The 9698-nt window shown below is 44.7% G+C and overlaps 1 long non-coding RNA gene across 1 annotated transcript; it reads right to left on the reverse strand.

The window, feature by feature from the left end:
- Positions 1 to 1095: 1095 nt before the first annotated feature.
- LOC123065707 (uncharacterized) lies at positions 1096 to 2387 on the reverse strand. The gene is made up of 3 exons (XR_006431122.1): positions 2306 to 2387; positions 2132 to 2238; positions 1096 to 2057 (listed from the first exon to the last, which is right to left on the reverse strand). It is a non-coding gene; the product is annotated as an uncharacterized lncRNA (long non-coding RNA).
- Between the last annotated feature and the right edge of the window lie 7311 nt (positions 2388 to 9698).

The raw sequence follows: 9698 nt of genomic DNA on the forward strand, positions 1-9698 counted from the left end.
AACTATTCAACAGTGAGCATAAACATGGCATGCACTACCAAAATCCCTTGGATATGGAGCTTAGTCTGCATGTCTATTCGTTTTGTTTCCATACTACAATGTCAATACTTGTTTCCCTAGTACAATGCCCGTGTGTTGTCATGGGCCTTTTAATATATTTTTTCTGATTGCATACATAAGCATAATGCATTTCCAATTTCACATGTATAGAAAAAAATTACAGTAACAATCAAAAATGTATTTGATGCAATGTATTTTCATTATTCCACTCCACTTGCATCTCCTAGTAGAACGCTCGTGCGTTGCAACGGGCTATATTGACGACTTCTTTTTTTACGTCAAAGCACTCTTCTTTTCTCCCATTCTTCCTTCCCCCAATTAAAAATGTTTCTCAGAGTGATATGTGAACGGATAAATTTACAATGATACTAAAATATGAAGGACTAAAACCATATTTATGGAAGAACATTTCTACAACACATTCGACATGAAACTTATGGTGTTTGATAGATTGGATAAAACACGATGCTGACTTAGTACCAAATCTCATTGATAGTTCAGAACATGGTTGTCATACCATTGTACCTGAAAGATCTGTCTCCCCCTTCCTCGCACCCTCTCTAGTAGCTGTCTCATGAGCCGGTAGTCATTGTTGCTGTTGATGGCGATGACAATAATGAGGAGGAACACCACAAGAGCTAGATGTTCTTGACCTCTTCCCTATGGTAACTGCGCCTCTGCATTGGGTGTCATTCATCAACACCACCGCTGCGCCAGCTGCTACTTGTATAGAAAATAAGAAGATAGAAACTTTGTGTGTTGGGTCGCCAACTGCTCATTTGCTTGTATGATTGTGGAGACTGCGCTAAACAAGCAGGTTGGTAATTGTACTCCAGCTTGAATGGAGATGCACCAAGTTCACTTGATCCACCAATCAACTTTGGACTGTGGATCCCAAGTCCGAGAACAAAAACTCGCTGAAAGTCTGCATGTGTATCCAACAATCATGACATGTACTCCATATGTAAAGAAATATAAGAGCGTTTAGATCACTTCTATAGTGATCTAAACACTCTTATATTTCTTTGAGGAGGGATTATGGACCAAAAGAAGAAAATAAACATTGCATGCTACAGAAATGGATAATAAAATCTATCTGCATGAGATGCCACATGAATGTCACAAACATAAGCATAGTTTCGATGCACACTATCTCATGTTGCATGTTAAATACAGGTTTGTGCACGTTGACTTTTGCTGGTAGATGGAGATACTAAGATGAAAAAATGGTCACACAAAAATTGCTTTTCAAATGTTAATATTACCAAGACTAATCCATGAATAAAATGTATGCAACTATGCACAGTAAAGATACTTAAAATAGTTACTGGACTAAACTCACTGATATAGAGCTATCAAAACCGGAGCCAAGGCTCAAATCTTGAACAACGATCAAAGCAGACTTCAGCCTTGTGGTTGCCGCATAGGCTCACCACACTGACAACACCAACTCTCTTCCGTCTTCTCAGTTTCTTGACAAAAAATGATACTGCTATTTGCACATTAGGGAGTAAATTATGCTTCAAGCATTACTCAAACCAAATCGGCAATATGTAGGCTTAAAATATCAGCAGGCATCCACACAGATTTCTACAGCTGAAATATAGTGTTGTGATTTGTGTACCCATAATGCAGAATAACCTATTGTTCTATTTGGTGGTTAAATAAATAAACATTATTGTTTTTGGCTAGTGCCTGTAGAGCTACTAAATGATAGTCAGCGTCACTTTATATTTCTAAGAAAGAAAATTATAAGACTTCATTGGTTGTAAATAATGCTAATTGTATTGGTTGCCACCAATGTCGACTTGAAAAGAAAATTATGGAGCTTCAGTTCATATGCATCTAGTCATATAAAAAAATAAGAACACATGCTTCAACTCCTGTTAGTTCAGTCACAAAAAAAATCATCACCAAAAATCAGAAGACAAAGTATCATTGTTATATTTGTTGACTTGATTGATTACTGTAGGTTAACACACCCAACTGGAATTAACCTGCAATAGGATAAAAGAAATTAAGATTTGAGACGTGTGTTATAGGGTTCATAGAAGAGAGAAGAGGGAGGTACCATATCAAATCATTGGTCGCACAGTTTGACATTCAACTTTCCATTTTCCAATGAGACCTCAGGGATTCATATACATAAACGTTGATTGATATATCAGGTCCAACTCCCTGTAACACATAAAAGTTACTGGGAAGTCAACTAAAAAACAATTCTCAGCAGAAACATACGGCTTACCAATAAGGTGGACCAAAGGCCTTTATACAATCCTCTACCATTCTCTTCTCTACAAATTGTAGACAACGTGTGAAAGATGCCCTTGTAATACCTAGTGGTTTTCTGCAGAATTTTATAGACATGAAAGTTTAGCTTACTAAAACATGTTCCTTTGGTCTGTAAAGCTGCATTGCATGAAAGCGTTAGGTAAAGATGCTCTAAGTTCTAACTGGAAGTTATATTGATTGATTGGTTGGCTTAGTGTTATTCACAAATCACAAAAGGAAGAAAAGCATCACCTGTGTTGTCAGGTGATTTCGAAGAACATCCAATGGGTAAGTTACAGATGCAGGTGTCACTCACGCTAGACCACCACCAAGTAAACATATAGACACTAACATAATTTGGGCCGTCCATTCCGCGAATCTGCAACTATATTTCGAAATTTATAAACCTATAACAAAAAAACATAGTCGTGAGAAATCTTGCAAGTTAACATACTAAAATTCAGTGCTGAACTTTTTGTATCGCTCATTGCCTTAATGGCAGCAGTCTTATCCCTTTCTTCGATAAATGGAGCCGTGTGACAGCGCAGGTAGTCACATAGTTTCACTTCTTGTCGAACAACCCACGAAGCCATGTGACATATACTACCCTTCCTTAGAGCTGCAACATCTGAATGCATACCTGCCACCTGTCGGATCAGTATGCCACAAGCTCATACAACAAACTTTATCATCAGCATATGGGTTATGTGACAAAAAAAATACTGTATTCAAGAACATTTTCGCGAGATTGCAATTTTGTAGCTATGAACAGCATATGGTACATACAATGAATCCACAACCAAGTTGAAGTTTGGACCATGATTGGACAATACAGCGCAGAGTGTTGTAAAATAACAACAATAATAATAGGCCATGACTGTCAACCAGAGATATATTGTTTGGGGCAATCAATTCAAAGCGAGGGAAGAATATATATCACATTCAGGGAACTTAGTTGATATTATCAGCATCCAATTCCTTTGAAGAATCTATGTATGTGCAGTGTGAAAGCAGAAGGAGCACAACAGCACCATGAAATAGAAGAGAAATATTCCTTCACGCTCACAATCCGTGCACACGAGAACGCCGAAGATAAAAGAGGGGGCGGAAAGCCTATTACCTGCAAGAGGATGGAGAGTGGCGAGGATCGAGATGCAGATCTTGCCGACCACGCCGGTGAGGCGTGCGACGGCGATCCAGCCAAGGAGCCGCTACGCTTGGCAGGGGAAGGCCCCGACGACGCCATGGAAGAGGAGACGGTGGCCGCCGCCAGTCAACGGCAACGGGGACCTGGCGGATATCACCTCCATCATTCCAGACACGCCTTCATGGTGGGCCAGCAGCTTCTCCTTGCATCCCCGTCGCCAGATCATAGCAAACTGCACACACGCCCGAATCAGATCAAGATGCGGAAATAACCAAACCAGAAGAAGTGGAGGAGGGATTCGTACCTAGTCGAGGCCATGGACCAGAGGGTGATCTGCGGCGCCAACGCCAGATAGGTCATCATGGCCGCGGGCGAGGGAGGCGGCGGCGACCTCGTTCCCGGGCGGTGGCGGCGGCGGCGGATCCTATCGGGGCTGGGGCGTCTCCTCTCGGCGGCGGCGGCTCCTCTCGGGGCTGGAGGCTGAGATGAAACAGATCGAGATTGAGGTTTGTTTTTGCGGGGTGAGATAAGAAAAACCAGACGAGATCGAGATCGCACAGTTTGCCGTTTTTTTTTGCTGGTTAATTTTCGCCGGTTTGTGCTTCATGGTTTATTTTCGATCCTTTTAGTTAATAAGGACGGGAGTTTGGACGTGTGCGGGACTCGATCACGGGGTTTTCCTTGGTTTTTCGCGGCTGAGGGAGAGGTGGGAGGAAGTACCAAAGAAGTATCAAAAAGGACCGGGTGAGGTGGGACGAAAATAAAACCCGGAACGCGACCTACCAACTGAGACATTAGGAGTAGAGATGGTGCGATCTATGATGTCTCTTACTGATTTACCGCTATTATTTTGGGGTTATGCTTTAGAGACGGCCGCATTCACGTTAAATAGGGCACCATCAAAATCCGTTGAGACGACACCTTATGAACTGTGGTTTGGCAAGAAACCAAAGTTGTCATTTCTGAAAGTTTGGGGCTGCGATGCTTATGTGAAAAAGCTTCAACCTGATAAGCTCGAAGCCAAATCGGAGAAATGTGTCTTCATTGGATATCCAAAGGAAACTATTGGATACACCTTCTATCACAGATCCAAAGGCAAGACTTTTGTTGTTAAATTCGGAAACTTTCTAGAGAAGGAGTTTCTCTCGAAAGAAGTGAGTGGGAGGAAAGTAGAACTTGATGAGGTAACTGTACCTGCTCTCTTATTGGAAAGTAGTACATCACAGAAACCGGTTTCTGTGACACCTACACTAATTAGTGAGGAAGCTAATGATGATGATCATGAAACTTCAGAACAAGATACTACTGAACCTCGTAGATCAACCAGAGTAAGATCCGCACCAGAGTGGTACGGTAATCCTGTTCTGAAAGTGATGCTACTAGATTATGATGAACCTACGAACTATGGAGAAGCGATGGTGAGCCCAGATTCCACAAAATGGCTTGAAATCATGAAATCTGAGATGGGATCCATGTATGAGAACAAAGTGTGGACTTTGGTTGACTTGCCCAAAGATCGGCAAGCAATTGAGAATAAATGGATCTTCAAGAAGAAGACTGACGCTAACGGTAATGTTACTGTCTACAAAGCTCGACTTGTCGCAAAAGGTTTTCAACAAGTTCAAGGGATTGACTACGATGAGACCTTCTCACCCGTAGCGATGCTTAAGTCTGTCCGAATCATGTTAGCAATTGCCGCATTTTATGATTTTGAAATTTGGCAGATGGATGTCAAAACTACATTCCTGAATGGATTTCTGGAAGAAGAGTTGTATATGATGCAGCCGGAAGGTTTTGTCGATCCAAAGGGAGCTAACAAAGTGTGCAAGCTCCAGCGATCCATTTATGGACTGGTGCAAGCCTCTCGGAGTTGGAATAAACACTTTGATAATGTGATCAAAGCATTTGGTTTTGTACAGACTTTTGGAGAGCCTGTATTTACAAGAAAGTGAGTGGGAGCTCTATAGCACTTCTGATATTATATGTAGATGACATATGACTAATCAGAAATGATATAGAATTTCTGGATAGCATAAAGGGATACTTGAATAAGAGTTTTTCAATGAAAGACCTCGGTGAAGCTGCTTACATATTGGGCATTAAGATCTATAGAGATAGATCAAGACGCTTAATTGGACTTTCACAAAGCATATACCTTGACAAAGTTTTGAAGAAGTTCAAAATGGATCAAGCAAAGAAAGGATTCTTGCCTGTGTTACAAGGTGTGAAATTGAGTAAGACTCAATGCCCGACCACTGCAGAAGATAGAGAGAAAATGAAAGATGTTCCCTATGCTTCAGCCATAGGCTCTATCATGTATGCAATGCTGTGTACCAGACCTGATGTATGTCTTGCTATAAGTCTAGCAGGGAGGTACCAAAGTAATCCAGGAGTGGATCACTGGACAGCGGTCAAGAACATCCGGAAATATCTGAAAAGGATTAAGGATATGTTTCTCATATATGGAGGTGACAAAGAGCTCATCGTAAATGGTTACGTTGATGCAAGCTTTGACACTGATCCGGATGATTCTAAATCGCAAACCGGATACGTGTTTACATTAAACGGTGGAGCTGTTAGTTGGTGCAGTTCTAAACAAAGCGCTGTGGCGGGATCTACATGTGAAGCGGAGTACATACCTGCTTCGGAAGCAGCAAACAAAGGAGTCTGGATGAAGGAGTTCATATCCGATCTAGGTGCCATACCTAGTGCATCGGGTCCAATGAAAATCTTTTGTGACAATATTGGTGCAATTGACTTGGAAAAGGAATCCAGATTTCACAAGAGAACCAAACACATCAAGAGACGCTTCAATTCCATCCGGGATCTGGTCCAGGTGGGAGACATAGAGATTTGCAAGATACATACGGATCTGAATGTAGCAGACCCGTTGACTAAGCCTCTTCCACGAGCAAAACATGATCAGCACCAAAGCTCCATGGGTGTTAGAATCATTACTGTGTAAATCTAGATTATTGACTCTAGTGCAAGTGGGAGACTGAAGGAAATATGCCCTAGAGGCAATAATAAAGTTATTATTTATTTCCTTATATCATGATAAATGTTTATTATTCATGCTAGAATTGTATTATCCGGAAACATAATACTTGTGTGAATACATAGACAAACTAAATGTCACTAGTGTGCCTCTACTTGACTAGCTCGTTAATCAAAGATGGTTATGTTTCCTAACCATAGACATGTGTTGTCATTTGATCAACGAGATCACATCATTAGGAGAATGATGTGATTGACATGACTCATTCCATTAGCTTAGCACCCGATCGTTTAGTATGTTGCTATTGCTTTCTTCATGACTTATACATGTTCCTATGACTATGAGATTATGCAACCCCCGTTTGCCGAAGGAACACTTTGTATGCTACCAAACGTCACAACGTAACTGGGTGATTATAAAGGATCTCTACAGGTGTCTCCAAAGGTACATGTTGGGTTGGCGTATTTCGAGATTAGGATTTGTCACTTCGATTGTCGGAGAGGTATCTCTGGGCCCTCTTGGTAATGCACATCACATAAGCCTTGCAAGCATTGCAACTAATGAGTTAGTTGCGAGATGATGTATTACAAAATGAGTAAAGAGACTTGCCGGTAACGAGATTGAACTAGGTATTGAGATACCGACGATCGAATCTCGGGCAAGTAACATACCGATGACAAAGGGAACAAAGTATGTTGTTATGCGATCTGATCGATAAAGATCTTCGAAGAATATGTGGGAGCCAATATGAGCATCCAGGTTCCGCTATTGGTTATTGACTGGAGACATGTCTCGGTCATGTCTACATTGTTCTCGAACCCGTAGGGTCCGCACGCTTAACATTACGATGACAGTTTCATTATGAGTTTATATATTTTGATGTACCGAAGTTTGTTCGGAGTCCCGGATGTGATCACGGACATGATGAGGAGTCTCGAAAAAGTCGAGACATAAAGATTGATATATTGGACGGCTGTATTCGGACACCGGAAGCGTTCCGGGTGATTTCGGAGAAAACCGGAGTGCCGGAGGGTTACCGGAACCCCCCCCCCCCGGGAGAAGTAATGGGCCTTATGGGCCCTAGTGGAGAGAGAGAGAGAGGGGAGGCCAGGTTGGGCCACGCGCCCCCTCCCCCTCTGGTCCGAGTTGGACTAGGAGAGGGGGGGCGATGCCCCCCTTTCCTTCTCCCTCTCCCCCTTCCTTTCCCCCTCCTAGTAGGAGTAGGAAAGAGGGGAGTCCTACTCCTACTAGGAGGAGGACTCCTCCTCCTTGGTGCGCCCAAGGGCCGGCCGGCCTCCCCCCTTGCTCCTTTATATACGGGGGCAGGGGGGCACCTCTAGACACACAAGTTGATCCTCGTGATCATTTTCTTAGCCGTGTGCGGTGCCCCCTTCCACCATACTCCTCGATAATATTGTAGCGGTGCTTAGGCGAAGCCTTGCGACGGTAGAACATCAAGATCATCACCACGCCGTCATGCTGACGGAACTCTTCCCTGACACTTTGCTGGATCAGAGTCCGGGGATCGTCATTAAGCTGAACGTGTGCTAAAACTCGGAGGTGCCGTAGTTTTGCTGCTTGATCGGTCGGGACATGAAGACGTACGACTACATCAACCGCGTTGTCATAATGCTTTCGCTGTCGGTCTACGAGGGTACGTAGACAACACTCTCCCCTCTCGTTGCTATGCATCACCATGATCTTGCGTGTGCGTAGGAATTTTTTTGAAATTACTACGTTCCCAACAAGAACTTCCTCCGCAGCATAAAGGGCTTTCCAGCCGCGACCCCTCCGGCTTGACGCAGCTCCTCCTTCATAGCCCTCATCGCAGAGCGAGCATCCTTGGCATCGGCAACGGCCTTCTCCAAGTCCGTCTGTTCCACCCGATCTTCTTTTTCAAGAACCTTGCAACGGTCAGCAGCGTTCTTTAGCTTCACGGCCATCTCGGCCATTTCCTTCTTGCTTCGGCAGTGAGCAGCCTGTTCGGCTTTCAGCTCTTCAATTGCCTTTCTCGCAGCCGCATCACTTTTCCTGGCTTGCTCCTTGGCTCGGGCAAGTTCCGCCCGAAGATTCTCCATGGCGGCAGCACCATCTGCATCAAGCGCACACATTGTAATATACTGGCATAAAGCTCCTCTTACCAGGTGCTGCCGGAGGAATTACATACCTTGCGCCTCGTCAAGCCGCTTGTTGACAAGCGCGATCTCGGCATCTGCCACGTCAAGTTGCCGCTTTAGCTCGGCAAATTCATCAGTCCGGCTCGCCTCCGGACACTTCGCCACCTACATATGAAGGCGGCATATTAGACCTGGGATTATGATCCTCTCCGCACCGTCACTTTTGACAACACACAGAGTCTCAGGGGCTACTATCTACACAGGGCGCATCTTATTTATGCGCAACTGTCCAAAAAGGGTACATTATTTCGCGTACCTCAAAACCTGCCAGTAAACTCTTGACGGCCTCGTGCAATCCGCTCTCCGTGGATGAAATCCTCTCAATCACCGTACCCATCAATGCACGGTGCTCCTCTGAGATAGATGCTCGCCCTATCAGATCCTTCAGCTCCTCCGACCGCGCACCAGACGGCGCCGGACTCGTCCGATGGCCCTTTTCGAAGGCCGGACGTGGAGGACTTTGGGGGGCCATATGACTGCCTTCCGGCCCTGCCGGATTCGGAGAAACCCTTCGCGACGATACCTTAGGGTCGCCCTCCTCGCGAGGCGGTACGGCAGGGGGAGGCGTTCCGCTCTCCATCATCTCCGGAAGAAGATCCCCCGAAGACGAGCTCTGCTGAGAAGGGCTAAGGTCCGAGCTACAAGGTAAATTTTCGATTACTTTTCTCAGATATAAAGCAAGGATTTATCTCGTTCCTTAAAAAAAACTCCTCTCTACTTACGGCTCGGTGGAGGGCTGATCCCCTTGAGGGCATAATTCGGCCGAAGTATCCCCCAGCATAGGACCCTCTGGCGAAGATTCCTTCCCCCGCTTTGAGTCCATGGTCTCCGGGTCTTCAGAGGCGGTCCTCTTCTTCCCCCGAGGAGAGGAATTTTCGATTCCTCCCTTCCGAAAAACCTCCTCCGAGGAGGATGTAGCTTCCTTGTCCCCTCCCTCGCTTTCCTTTGAAGGCACAACCTCCAACATCCTGACTAGCACGGGACCTGGCGTGGTCTCGGGGAGGGGGGCCAGACACCTGATTAGCTTTGCTTTCGCTATCCACTC

The sequence above is a fragment of the Triticum aestivum genome, chromosome 1A (assembly GCF_018294505.1).
Source record: "Triticum aestivum cultivar Chinese Spring chromosome 1A, IWGSC CS RefSeq v2.1, whole genome shotgun sequence".
Classification (NCBI taxonomy): domain Eukaryota; kingdom Viridiplantae; phylum Streptophyta; class Magnoliopsida; order Poales; family Poaceae; genus Triticum; species Triticum aestivum.